This window comes from Odocoileus virginianus, chromosome 15 (genome assembly GCF_023699985.2).
Source record: "Odocoileus virginianus isolate 20LAN1187 ecotype Illinois chromosome 15, Ovbor_1.2, whole genome shotgun sequence".
Taxonomy (NCBI): domain Eukaryota; kingdom Metazoa; phylum Chordata; class Mammalia; order Artiodactyla; family Cervidae; genus Odocoileus; species Odocoileus virginianus.
The window spans coordinates 55243578-55256965 of NC_069688.1; the positions used below are offsets into that span (position 1 = coordinate 55243578).

The 13388-nt window shown below is 41.2% G+C and overlaps 1 protein-coding gene across 1 annotated transcript in view; it reads left to right on the forward strand.

Annotated features, from left to right (window-relative positions):
* The first annotated feature begins 2933 nt into the window (after window positions 1-2933).
* The window catches only part of CDH17 (cadherin 17), an 87921-nt gene continuing 77466 nt past the window's right edge, over window positions 2934-13388 (forward strand). Inside the window, exon 1 of the mRNA XM_070477393.1 lies at window positions 2934-3014. The gene's annotated coding sequence lies outside the window, so the exon portion shown is untranslated. The remainder of the gene's footprint in view (window positions 3015-13388) is intronic.

Here is a 13388-nt window from a genome sequence, read left to right on the forward strand (position 1 = left end):
AAAATACTAAGAGTGGTTGCCACCTTCCTCAACCTCAGCAGAACCTTAGTAAGCTTCTGAAATGGAGAGGATGGCATTTGGACAGAGCAGGCTGGATGAATTCATATAAATAGGTCCTGGAGAGAATATAGAAGTAGATGAAGAAACAGGGCTGGTTTAATGTTGCCTACTTCAACATTAGTGAATTTGCCCAAAGCAACAATTTTGGTTTTGATGTAAGTTCTCCAGAAATTTTTTTTGATTATCTGAAACAGTTAGTCGTATACTAAGGCCTCTTCTGATTGGTTGAGCCACTCAAGGCCAAGTAATAGGAGAAAGGATGTGGTCCTGGTGTCCAGGGTAGAAGCTGTGACTAGGACATTTCTATAAATCAGGAGCAGTGTTCACAATGACAAAGATCCTGAGTTATCTGAATCCAAATCTTAGCTCTGTAACCACCAATTACATGTCTAAGAACAAGGTATTTGATTTCCCTGAACCTCAGTTTCTGTAATTGGGGTTGGAGACTGTGATCTACCTTTTGGTCTTGTGTACATTAGAGATAAGATAAGCCAAGCACTTTGCCCAGCATCTGGCACAGAATAGATACTTGCTAAATAGACCTCATCATCATTTAGAAGTAATTCAGAAAAAAGCAAATAACATATGATACCACTTATATGTGGAATCTGAAATATGACACAGATGAGCTCATCTACGAAACAGAAGCAAACTCACAGACACAGACAATAGTCTTGTGGTTGCCAAGGTGGAGGTGGGGTGGGAGAGGGATGGACTGAAAGTTTGGTGGGGCGGGGGAGAAGGCATAAGTAAAGCAATAAATGGAAGAAAGACAATGGAACTGCTTAATGATCAGACTAAATAGTTAAGTTGGAATTGGGGACCATCCTTAGATTCAGGGCTGAACACATTGGGTGGCAAATCAACTTCTGGAGCAATCACATGGGCTGCATTTGAAAACTGTGGAAGGTTCTTACTGGAGAGAATTGTATGTCCACCAAATGCAAAGATGTTGCTGCAGAATTATAAAGTCAGGGCAGCTCTCTAGTCAGCTACCAATAGAAATCAGAGTTCTCACTGCACTTTCAGAAGTCATTTGGTGAGAAATATGTCCAAATTATGTCTGTTGAGAAGCCTAATGACTTATTTCAAGCTTTCTACTGATGTTTGCTGTATTTTAGCTTTTAAAATAGAAACTTAAATGAGAATTTGAACTTAGCTTTCTGTGGCTTCCTTTGTATTTGGTTTGCTTATTAACAACACCAATTTTAGTTTCCTAGCAGCCTTTGCAATACCACGAGATTGGGGTGATTAAGCCTTCTAGGCTTGTGGTAGATGAGGCTAATTGCTATTGGTTCCTGGTCTGAGTGAGGTTGGGAGGCAAATGGCAAAACACTCTCAAGGCAGGTAGAGTAGGGTTGAAAGGCTCCTTAGAAAAGTAATTAATGGAAGATGTTGGAATCTCCTCTTTCTACCTTCAGTATATTCTCACGTATCGTGGTACCATTTTAAGGCAGAGTTCAGAGCTCCCTACCAACACCCCTATTGCACCTTAGTTTTTTAAACCCCTTAATTGTGCCACTGCTGTTATGAGCACAGAGTAGGTGGTTCAGTTATGGAAGGTCTAGTCTGAGATTTCCAAATCCTTGTTGGTGATAAATAGAAGAGTCAAAGAATAGCATTGGAATCAGGATTTGGATCCTAATTTGCCAGTCCCCAAAGGCTGTGGTCTTAAACATCTTGACTCAAAGAACAATGTGCATGTGTCAGCCTCTCAGTTGTGTCCGACTCTTTGTGACCCCATGGAGTGTAGCCCGCTGGGTTCCTCTGTCCATGGAATTTTCCAGGCAAGACTACTGGAGTGGGTTGCCATTTCCTTCTCCACAAAGAATAGGAGACTAATAGTTTATTAGGGAGCTGACTAAAAATGGGGAGAAATAAGTTCTCATTGCCCGTGTCAGGCTCAGGAAATGTGTCCCTGACACTGAGAACCCTGGGACTGGCTCTGTGGTAATTCTCCCTCCATTCTTTTCCTCATGGTCAACAAAGAAAAAGACCAAAGGGTCCTCTATTCCAAAGACAGGAGAAAATTAATTTCAAAGTCCAAAGTGCATGTCACTCAGACTCTTTGCGACCGCATGGACTATACAGTCCATGGAATTCTCCAGGCCAGAATACTGGAGTGGGTAGCCTTTCCCTTCTCCAGGGGAATCTTCTGAACCCAGAAATTGAACCCAGGTTTCCCGCATTGTAGGCGGATTCTTTACCAGCTGAGCTACCAGGGAAGTCCAAGTTCAAGTCAAAGTCCAAGGTCCCTGTTAAATTCCAGAAGGAAGGTCAGCACATTGGCACTGTTGTACTGGGAGCCATGTGATACCCCAGTAACGGAGATGATGTTCAGTTACTGGGGGAAGGGGCTTCCCAGGTGGCTCACCGGTAAAGAATCCACCTGTCAAGCAGGAGATGCTGGTTGGATCCGTGGATTTCTGACCCTCATGGGTCAGAAAGATCCCCTGGAGAAGGAATGGCAACCCATTCTGTATTCTTGCCTGGAAAAGCCCATGGACAGAGGAGCCTGGCCTGCTGCAAGTCCAAGTCAAGTCAAGTCAAGTGAAGTCGCTCAGTCGTGTCCGACTCTTTGCGACCCCATGGACTGTAGCCTACCAGGCTCCTCCCTCCATGGGATTCTCCAGGCAAGAATACTGGAGTGGGTTGCCATTTCCTTGGGGGTTGCAAAAGAATCAGACACAACTGAGTGACTAAACAATGAACAACATGTAAAAAGCCCAGGAAGTCAGGGATAATTGAGTGACTGCTGGGGCAAAGTGCACCTGGCCTGGTGTCTAATTCTTTGAACAATATCGGCTGCTGGGCTGGGCTGGTCTGAGCTGATCTCCAGTAAAGCTAACCACTTCCTCATTAGCTCTGAGACAGGGTGACCTTCCTCCAGACCAGCTGAGAGAGAGACTGGATCCAAGTCGGCCAGGTGATGCTCTCAGTCCGCGACGAGAAAGGTCAGGGGCATGTCTAAGAGGATACCAGCTGGGGAGGAGATCTGGGTAGAACGTTCTCTAGGGGGTAAAGTAGTTGGTGTGATCTGTGAATGGCAATGAGACCACAGCAGGATTCCCAGGGAAGGAACTCTCAGAAAAGGTGGAGCGAAGGGACAGTTGGTGGGAATGTTGTCGGGGTGGGAGCGTAGTTGTTTGGGCTTGGTTCTATGAGCTGATGCGTCTGAGCTGCCTCTGATTCTGGTGCCTGGTGCATAAGTAGAGCTGCATAGGAGAGGCACCCTGTGGGCTATTAAAGAGGCTCAGTCCCGGGTAGCTAAGAAATGCTCTGATATATATATATATATTTTTAAATTCACACCTGGATTCAAGCCTTGGTGAGTCTATTTTTATCTTCTTTTTTTCTCGCTTTCTTTATTTGCAAAGTAATAAAAATAATGACCTCACAGCATTGTTGTGAGTGTAATACGCTGAGACCAGTTAGAAAAGTGCCTGACAAAGGGCAGGGCTTGGATCGGTAAGTCTCAAACTCATTTGAGCCTTTGGTACCAAGGAGAACATAGAGATGGCTGTTGTCAGATCATCAGACACCAATCCAGTTAGAATCACTTTGTTTCTGTGCATCCAGGGTTAAGAACCTCAGTATTAAAAATTAATTGTTTTCGGAAAGCTCAGAGGATAGTAAAGAGTGGTGGTTTTCGGTTAAATTTTAGTCAAGTCCTGAGTTGTTAACTGTGATTAGTTTTCTTTTGTGTAAGGTGGTAACTTGGAGAAGGTACAGACACCTCTGTCTTGTAAATCAATCTGATTGGATACAGTCCTGGTTCCAGGCAACTCCTTTTGCTTCTCATGCTTAGGAGCAGAACTGGGAGGATATGGGGGTAAAATAGTCTCTCTGGAGCCTTGCCTCTGGGACTCACCGGACAAGACCAGCTGGTTTAAAATAGGGGCATGGTGTGAGTGGGACCCTAACAGTTTAATCAAAAACGGTCTGTGGGGCCTCCCCCATCCTTTGTGAGGGGACCTGGCATTACCTGACCGCTCACTGGTGACCCCCAAGAATCTTTCCCCAGTGGCTTCCCACTTTCCTCCTCCTTCAGGTTTCTCCTGAAGAACAGCGAAGTGAATCTCAGGTGTAAGATTTCATTCCTGGATTTTCTCATGTAGCAACCGGAGAATTTCAGGCTGAAGATGACAGAGCTTTTCCAGAAATTCTCCTGTGTTATTACTGTGTGTGTACGTGATACTAGGCTTAGTATTACCCTGAGCCGGAAGACAAAAGGAAGAAAAAAATTTCTCTTTTGTTTTCCGAGTTACTAGATTTGGTCATGTTGAAAGAAAATAGACTTCCCTTTTTGGGGGGCAGTGAATTCAAAGAGTTTCTCTAGTGCCGTCCTGACTGACCTCAAACGCTAGGAGAAAGACTGAAAGGCCTGTGGTAACTAGGTCCTCTTTTCCTTCCTTCTTTGCTCAGGGCAGAGAACTTTCAAGAATGGAAGTGTTTTTATAGACATTTTAAAAAGTAAAACATAAAAGATGAGGTCAAACAATAAGTAAAATAAGCTAAGCAAATATATTTAGGTGAGACTGACATGATTAAAACCCCTCAAATCATCTATGATAGTAGAACACGATGAATTGGTTCTGAAGTTCCTGGTTTGAGGTAACTGGAAATGTTTAAGCCTGTGTCTTGTATTTTGTATCAGGGTGAGTTTGGTTGTAGCAATTACCTCTTCCCTTTTTTTGGTAACAGCTTTACTGAGATAAAAATTGATGTACATAAAATTTACTGATTTAAAGTACGGAACTCAATAGTTGTTTTTAGTATATTTATAGAATCGTGCAACCGTCACTGCAACGAATTTTAGAACATTTTCATCACTACAAAAAGAAACCCCATATCCTTTAACATAAACTTCTAACCCCATCGACCCACTCCCTGACCTCAGGCAACCATTAATCTACTTTCTAGCTCTGTGAACTTGCCTGTTCTGGGCATTTCACATGAATGGAATCATACAGTGTTTGGCCTTTTTTTGTCTGGCTACTTTTACTTCATCTATGTTGTAGCATATGCCAGTGCTCCATTTTTTTTTTTTTTTTTATGGCTGAAGAATACCCTATTACCTGCCTATACCACATTTTGTTTATCCATTTGTTGGTTGAGTGTATATTTGGTTCTTTTTACTTTCAGTTATTATGCATAATGCTGCCATGACCATTCATGTACCAATTTTTATGTGGACATACGTCATTTTTTCTTAGATACATACATAAAAATGACATTGTTAGGTCAGATGGTTTAAGTTTTTGAAGAAATTTCCAGATTTTTTTTCCAAAGTGACTTTATCATTTACATTCCTATTGAGTATACAAAGATTCTGATTTCTCTATGTCCTCTCCGATACTTGCTGTTATATGTCCTTTTTGCTATAGCTATCTTAGTGGGTATAAAATACTATCTTACTGCGGTTTTTATTTACATCATGTTATGCCTAATGATGTTGACCATCTTTTCATGTCTTTGTTAGCTATTTGAATACCTTCTTTAATAATATCCATTCTCATCCTTTGTCCATTTCTGATGGATTTTAATCTAGCTATTTTTGAATTCTAAGAGTTTTTTTTTAAAGTGTGTTCTAGCTACAGTTCCCTTCTCAGATATGTGGTTTGCTCTCATCCTGTGGGTGGCCTTTCCACTTAAAAAAAAAAAAATTATTTTTATTTATTTGGCTGCACTGGGTCTATGTTGCAGCACGTGGAATCTGATTATAGTTGTGGCATGCAAACTCTTAGTTGTGGCATGTGGGATCTGATTCCCTGACCAGGGCTTGAACCTGGGCCCCCTGCATTGGGAGTGGGGAGCCTTAGCCACTGGGCCACCAGAAAAGTCCCTCACGTTTAAGAGTGTTCTTTGAAGCACAAGTTCTTAATTTTGATGAAGTCCAATTTGTTTTTCTCTTGTTGTTTGTGCTTTTGCTGTTATGTCTAAGAAACCATTGCCAAATCCAAGGACATCCAGATTTACCACTGTTTTCTTCTAAGAGTTTTGTAGAGTCTCTAATTTCAGGTCTTTAATCCACTCTGAGTTCATTTTTCTGGATGGTATGATGTAGGAGTTTGACTTCATTTCTTTGCATGTGGGTATGCAGTTATTTCATCATCATATGTTGAAAATACTATTTTTATCCAGGATATACTTCTTAAGGACAACATTTTCAGAGGTAATCCCAATGTTTTGTTTTCTAGAGAGATACCCATAAGTAGAGAAGGGAATCCAGAGTTTACTGAGCCCTCCTGTCCAACTCATGGAGTCCTTCCTAGGCAAGGTCTGTAATTCCCAGGCATATTCACTGCCAGCCTCCTATTTGTACCCATGACAAGAATTACTAATCAACCACAGCACCCTGGCTAAGGCTTGGTGACTACCAGGGCTAACGTGAAGGGGTAGTGTCCCAAGAGGCTCAGTTTGGGAGAGAGTGAAATGGTGAGGTTAATTTTGGATATGTTGAGTTTGTAGTGTGTTGGGGACCTTTGAAGGGAGCTTTGGCAATAACTGGTTAGTGTAAAAAGACTGAAACCCAGGCCAGGGGAGGGATCTAGGCTGAGAGACTTGAGACTTTGCTGTACAGATGGGAACAGATCCAACCTCCTAGAATGAGTGACAAGGCAAGATAACCCGGCATTGACCCAAGGAGTCTGGTGAGGCTACAAATGGGACTGCCAGAGGTTGGCTTGAGAGGTAGAAAAGAAACCAGAACAGAGTATTCGCAAATAAACCAAGGATAAAGGGCAGTTTAGGGAAGGCTATTGATAGTGTCACATGTTGTGAGAGATCTGGTAAGGTGCAGTGTTTCTGATTATCAAATGGGGTTGTTATTGCCTTGACAAATGCAGCTTCCATGGGATACTGGAGGTGGAAACAAGATGCAATAGTCTGAGCATTGAACTGGATGTGAGCCAAGACCAATGCTGATGAAATCTGGTAAGAGAGACAGAGATCAGACTCAGAAAGACAACAAGATTATTGTAATTTCTTGGAATTAAGAAAAAAATTTGAGGTCAAATGAAATGTTCAGTAGACTGTGAAAAAAATGTTTGAGGCAAGATAAACATTTTTGTGTTTGCCAGATTCAGTCTGCATGGACGACATCAACTCAACCACATTGTTGTCTGAGACAGGTCCTGCAGAAATGGTGGGGGAAAATTAATATCAAGGACAGACCTTGTTAAAGAATATTTACTTACAGATAGAGCACAGAATCACTAAGCTGTTTTTCTCAGAGAAGGGTCCATGTGATTACCTGCATCAGGAATCCAGAGGGCTTTATAAAAATGTTGATCCCTGGGATGCACATCATAGGGGCCCCTGAGTCAGGATCTCATCATAGGAGGCCAAGTTGAGTCAGGATCTCATCATAGGAGGCCAAGTTTTAATAAACTGTCCAGATTTAGAAAGCTCTAGAAAGCATTTGTCCAATATATGTCTGATGTGGATACTTACTAACCATTCCAGTCATAGGGTTCTCGAGCACTTTCCTCATAGGGGTAACTGGAGCCAGATTAAGGACCTATTGCCTGTTAGGACCAATTGCCTACTAGGCAATTGCCTGGAGCGACCTTCTGTAGATGGAGTTAAAATATTTCTCAAATAAACAACTGCAAACTGGATCCACTTCTGTCAAAATTGAAAACAGGGAAAAAACTTCTCATTAGCTTCAAACAGTCTTTTTTGAATATTTTTAGGATGAGCACAGGTCATAGCTAAGATTTGAAACTTCATTATGTATGGTTCAGTGTTTTTTACTTGGCATTATTGTTTTATTTTAATATCTAAGTCTTCAATCACTTAATGATTCCTTAAAGTGTTCTGGTTTGGGAAATTTCCCAAAACAATAACAGGAAAAACAATAAAAAACCCAAACAAACTCAAGGACAAGAGTAAGGGCAATGTAAGAGTAGGGGCTATGTTGCTTACATTTATCAGAAAATGGACACTGCCTTAGCCAGTGAAAGGAATTAGAGAAAATTCTGCTTTGGTCTAAAACATTCACTAGCAGAAAATTAGTTTCACGTCATCCCACTAAATAAATATGGAATAGAAGATGTAAAATATAGCCTTGAGAGGATCCAAAATCATTCACTTATCTCTGTTCCCATTAGCTTTGGTTGAGCCTGCATGCAATCCTGACTATTTGGAGTTATTGAATTAAATAACTCAAAAGAGTTTAATTCTAAAAAGTATTTACTGAGGATTTCCTGGTGGGCAAGTGGTTAGGCCATTGTACTCCCCCTGCTGAGGGCCCAGGTTCAATCCCTGGTCTGGGTACTAAGATCCTGCAAATTGCACGGCTCAGTCAAACAATAAATAAATAAAATAATAAGAATTTACTCAGTGCTAATGGAAGACAGATGACCATTGTATCTACTACTGTGGGCAGGAATTCCTTAGAAGAAATGGAGTAGCCATCACGGTCAGCAAAAGAGTCCAAAGTGCAGTACTTGGATGCAATCTCAAAAACGACAGAATGATCTCTTGTTTCCAAGGCAAACCATTCAATATCACGGTGATCCAAGCCTATGCCCCAACCAGTAAAGCTGAAGAAGCTGAAGTTGAATAGTTCTATGAAGACTTACAAGACCTTTAAAATTAACACCCCAAAAAGATGTCCTTTTCATTATAGGGGACTAGAATGCAAAAGTAGGAAGTCAAGAAACACCTGGAGTAACAGGCAAATTTGGCCTTGGAGTACGGAATGAAGCAGGGCAAAGGCTAATAGAGTTTTGCCAAGAGAACGCACTGGTCATTAGCAAACACCCTCTTCCAAGAACACAAGAGAAGACTCTACACATGGACATCACCAGATGGTCAACACCGAAATCAGATTGATTATATACTTTGCAGCCAAAGATGGAGAAGCTCTATACAGTCAGCAAATACAAGACTGGGAGCTGACTGTGGCTCAGATTATGAACTCCTTATTGCCAAATTCAGACTTAAATTGAAGAAAGTAGGGAAAACCACTAGACCATTCAGGTATGACCTAAATCAAATCCCTTATGATTATACAGTGGAAACAGTGTCAGACTTTATTTTTGGGGGGGGCTCCAAAATCACTGCAGATGGTGATTGCAGCCATGAAATTAAAAGACGCTTACCTCTTGGAAGGAAAGTTATGACCAACCTAGATAGCATATTAAAAAGCAGAGACATTACTTTGCCAACAAAGGTCTGTCTGGTCAAGGCTATGGTTTTTCCAGTGGTCATGTATGGATGTGAGAGTTGGACTGTGAAGAAAGCTGAGTGCCAAAGAATTGATGTTTTGCACTGTGGTGTTGGAGAAGACTCTTGAGAGTCCCTTGGACTGCAAGGAGATCCAACCAGTCCATTCTAAAGGAGATCAGTCCTGGGTGTTCATTGGAAGGACTGATGCTGAAGCTGAAACTCCAATCCTTTGGCCACCTCATGTGAAGAGTTGACTCATTGGAAAAGACCCTGATGCTGGGAGGGATTGGGAGCAGGAGGAGAAGGGGACGACAGAGGATTAGATGGCTGGATGGCATCCCGACTCAATGGACATGAGTTTGTGTAGCATCCGGGAGTTGGTGATGGACAGGGAAGCCTGGTGTGCTGTGATTCATGGGGTCACAAAGAGTCAGACACAACTGAGCAACTGAACTGAAGTGAATGGAAGACAGGTTCTGCCATCAGTAACATGAGTAAGACAGATATTAAGTAATTAAAAGTGTTGTTATAAGCATCGAAACATGTATATCTAGGGTGAAACTGATCACCAGCCCAGGTTGGATGCATGAGACAAGTGCTCAGGCCTGGTGCACTGGGAAGACCCAGAGGGATGGGGTGGAGAGGGAGGTGGGAGGGGGGACCGGGATGGGGAATACATGCAAATCCATGGCTAATTCATTTCAATGTATGACAGAAACCACTGCAATGTTGTAAATAATTAGCCTCCAACAAATAAAAAAAAAAAAAAAAAGTGTTGTTATAGATGTGTATTATATAACTCCTATTAGATGAGGCTCTAGTTGATAGATGCATGATAAAATGTTCTTAAAATACATGATATGTAATGCAAATAAAGCCCAAGTTAAAGTGCAAGTGAATGAAAAATGGAAAAACTTAACATTTATAAATTTACTTTGAGCTTTAAATAATAAGTATATTAGAAATGTAACATTCTTTGAAATTTAAGAATCATTTCAAATTTTTATCAAGCTTTTGTCTGGGAGGCTATCCAAACTTTATTACTTGCTAACTAGCTAACTAGCACAGTCTATAAATCAAACACTGCTTATATATTTTCTATGACTAATGTTGGAGGAATGGTTAAAACACTATTAATATTAATAGTTAATATGTTCTAATACCATGAAGCTGTTAGTCAGAAGTATTTGTCCAAACTTTTCCAATTGTTCACTTGTTTCCATCATATAAACAATTTATATCTACTTTGCTCTGATAAAAGGAATTTGTAATCTTTATCGATTAAAATTTCCTTATTATTGCTGTCAGTATTAAACTGTTGAACCGGGAATGCCTCATTTTTACATAATAAAAGGTTCCTAAAATGCAAAGGTGTTCACTCTGAAACACAGGGCAGAATTTAATCTAGAATTATAAATCCAGATAATTTTAATCTATAATTATAAACCCAGATAATTTTATAACTTATAAATGTAAATTTAATGTATGAATGGTGAACACACAGCTCTGAAAACTATGCTAACCTATTATCATGGCAAGCACAGAAGCCTTTATAAGACAGAGATGTAATTACCTGTTAATTTCTCTGATGGGCGGTTTTGGCCTTTTTAGAGTTTAATCAATCGAATTCTCTGACTTGAGAATCTAGGAACCTAGAACATAAAATATATAAAGGGAAGCCCACTTTAGGAAGCTGGCAATCTCCCATCAGGAACGGGATCATACAAATGGATTTCTTCCTAAATGCAACCAGAAGAAAAACAATCTGGCCGATTCAACAGCTGTGGTGGTGAATAGGTTAGGCTTTGAATCAGACAGACCAAGGCTGGAGTCCTGATTCTATAATCTTGATCATTGCTAAGAAACAGTGATTAAAAGGAATTTAGAAAGATGGTAACGATAACCCTATATGCAAAACAGAAAAAGAGACACAGATGTACAGAACAGAATTTTGGACTCTGTGGGAGAAGGCGAGGGTAGGATGTTTCGGAAGAACAGCATCAAAACATGTATATTATCTAGGGTGAAACAGATCACCAGTCCAGGCTGGATGCATGAGACAAGTGCTCGGCCCTGGTGCACTGGGAAGACCCAGACGAATCGGGTAGAGAGGGATGTGGGAGGGGGGATCGGGATGGGGAATACTTGTAAATCCATGGCTGATTCATGTCAATGTATGACAAAAACCACTACAATATTGTAAAGTAATTAGCCTCTAACTAATAAAAATAAATGAAAAAAAAGGTGGTACATATATACATGTGCTTTTGAAGAAAAGCTTGTAGATTTAAACGTACTTTTTGCATGCATTATTAAAAAGGACCACAAGTTTCTGAAGAAGAAGCAAACTCAGAGCAATACCTTGAGATTCTTGCCATTGATTCAGGAAGTAAAACATACAAGTGAAAGTTCTTTGATCTGTGGAACAAGGTTATTCTATTTGGTTCACGGGAGGGCAGAGGTGTTAAGAATGTGAGAGCTGCTTGGCCTCACTGACCTCATTTTTCTAAATGTAGCTGTGTTGTGAGACAGAGGAAGAAGGATCCTTGCTGGGCCTGCTGGTCCACCGGGCGTGTGGACCGCTGGCCCACAACTAGATGGTTTCACCTCAGGGTCCCCAAGACAAGTGAGGCTTAGTCTTCTCAAGGGGATCGAGAAGGAAGAAGCCCATCTAGACAGTGGGCTATGCTCTTGTGCTTTGGTAGTTCTAGATAAACACTAGAGACAGATGGCGAACACAGTGCAGCTCAGGAGAAGCCCAGAAATGCACATCAGAATGACTATCACATTTGACATAAAAGTGACCTTGATTTGCATCTTTAGGGTAGGTTTCTAGAGTGACTGAGGGGTGGGAATGAGGAATCCGTCAAAAAGAGCCCTTGACTTAAGAAATCTGGGCAATAGGCTTTTATTGTTTAATTGGAAACCTCATTTTGAGTGGAAAAAGTGATAACTTGTTCTTAATAAGTCCATTTTCAGAGAGGTGAGAAAAAGGACTTGGTTTGTGTTTTGGGGGAGGCTACTGCCGGCTGTCTCATGCAGACTTTGAAGAGGGCCTTTGGGCTTCAGAAGCAGGTGCTGTCAGATTGCATCCTGGGTTGCACCGTCTGAATCATTTCCCCCGTCTCTTGTACCTGGTTATCAGAGAACTGAGTCACTGCTCAGACATGACACCCTGTACTCGTCTGTGTTTAAGATGGAATCTACACAGGTATCTGTCAATTATTCTTCTGTGCCAGGTGCTGGGAAAGAGGACTTCCTCTCTGGTTCATTGGGTAAAGAATCTACCTACAGTGCAGGAGACACAGGAGATGTGGGTTCAATTCTTGAGTCAGGAAGATCCCCTGGAGAAGGAAATGGCAAGCCCCTCCAGTATTCTTGCCTGGGGAATCCCATGGACAGAGGAGCCTGGGGGGCTACAGTCCACGGGGTCGCCAAGAGTTGGACACGACTGAGCGACTAAATGCACAAGGGTTGGGAGAGCAAAATATGGATGAAATTCAGAGATGTCAGGGAACTCACACTCTCCAGACAGTTGAATACACAGAAAGTTATTCCATGCTAACTTCTCCTTGTCTTCTATTTTATTTAACCTACATTCTGAAATTCAGAAACTTGTTCTGAGATGTATTAGATGTGAATGAACTGCTTTTGGTACAAACACATTTCTTTCCTGGATTATGATTCCATTTATGACATCTGATGAAAATCAATAAAACCAGTCGATGGTTAATGTTTGACTGAAGGGGAAGGGAGAGGCTGGGGAACCAGAGTTGTGCACTGGGTGTGGCCTCTGGGGAAGATACTTGAGTCCCAGCAAGGGTCCCAGCAGCTGAATGGAAGAAAATAACCTTTAACCACCATTTTTGTTACTTACAGAAAGGTAAGCTTCGGTATGTCTTAACTATGCTGATAATGTATTTTTTTAAGAAGAACACAATAGATGGCGAAGGGGCTTACTTAAGTTGCTGGACAAAAGTATTCCTTGAGCGGTGCTGGGTAGGATTTACTGGGAAGGAAAAGTTTATTCCTAGTGTAATAAGTTATGCTTCTGGAGCATAATTTCTTTTGCAAGTTCTTTTTATTAGTCTATATCTTCTATAAATCCATTTCATAAAGTGGTTTGGGTTAAATCAAGCTTAGTAGTAGAA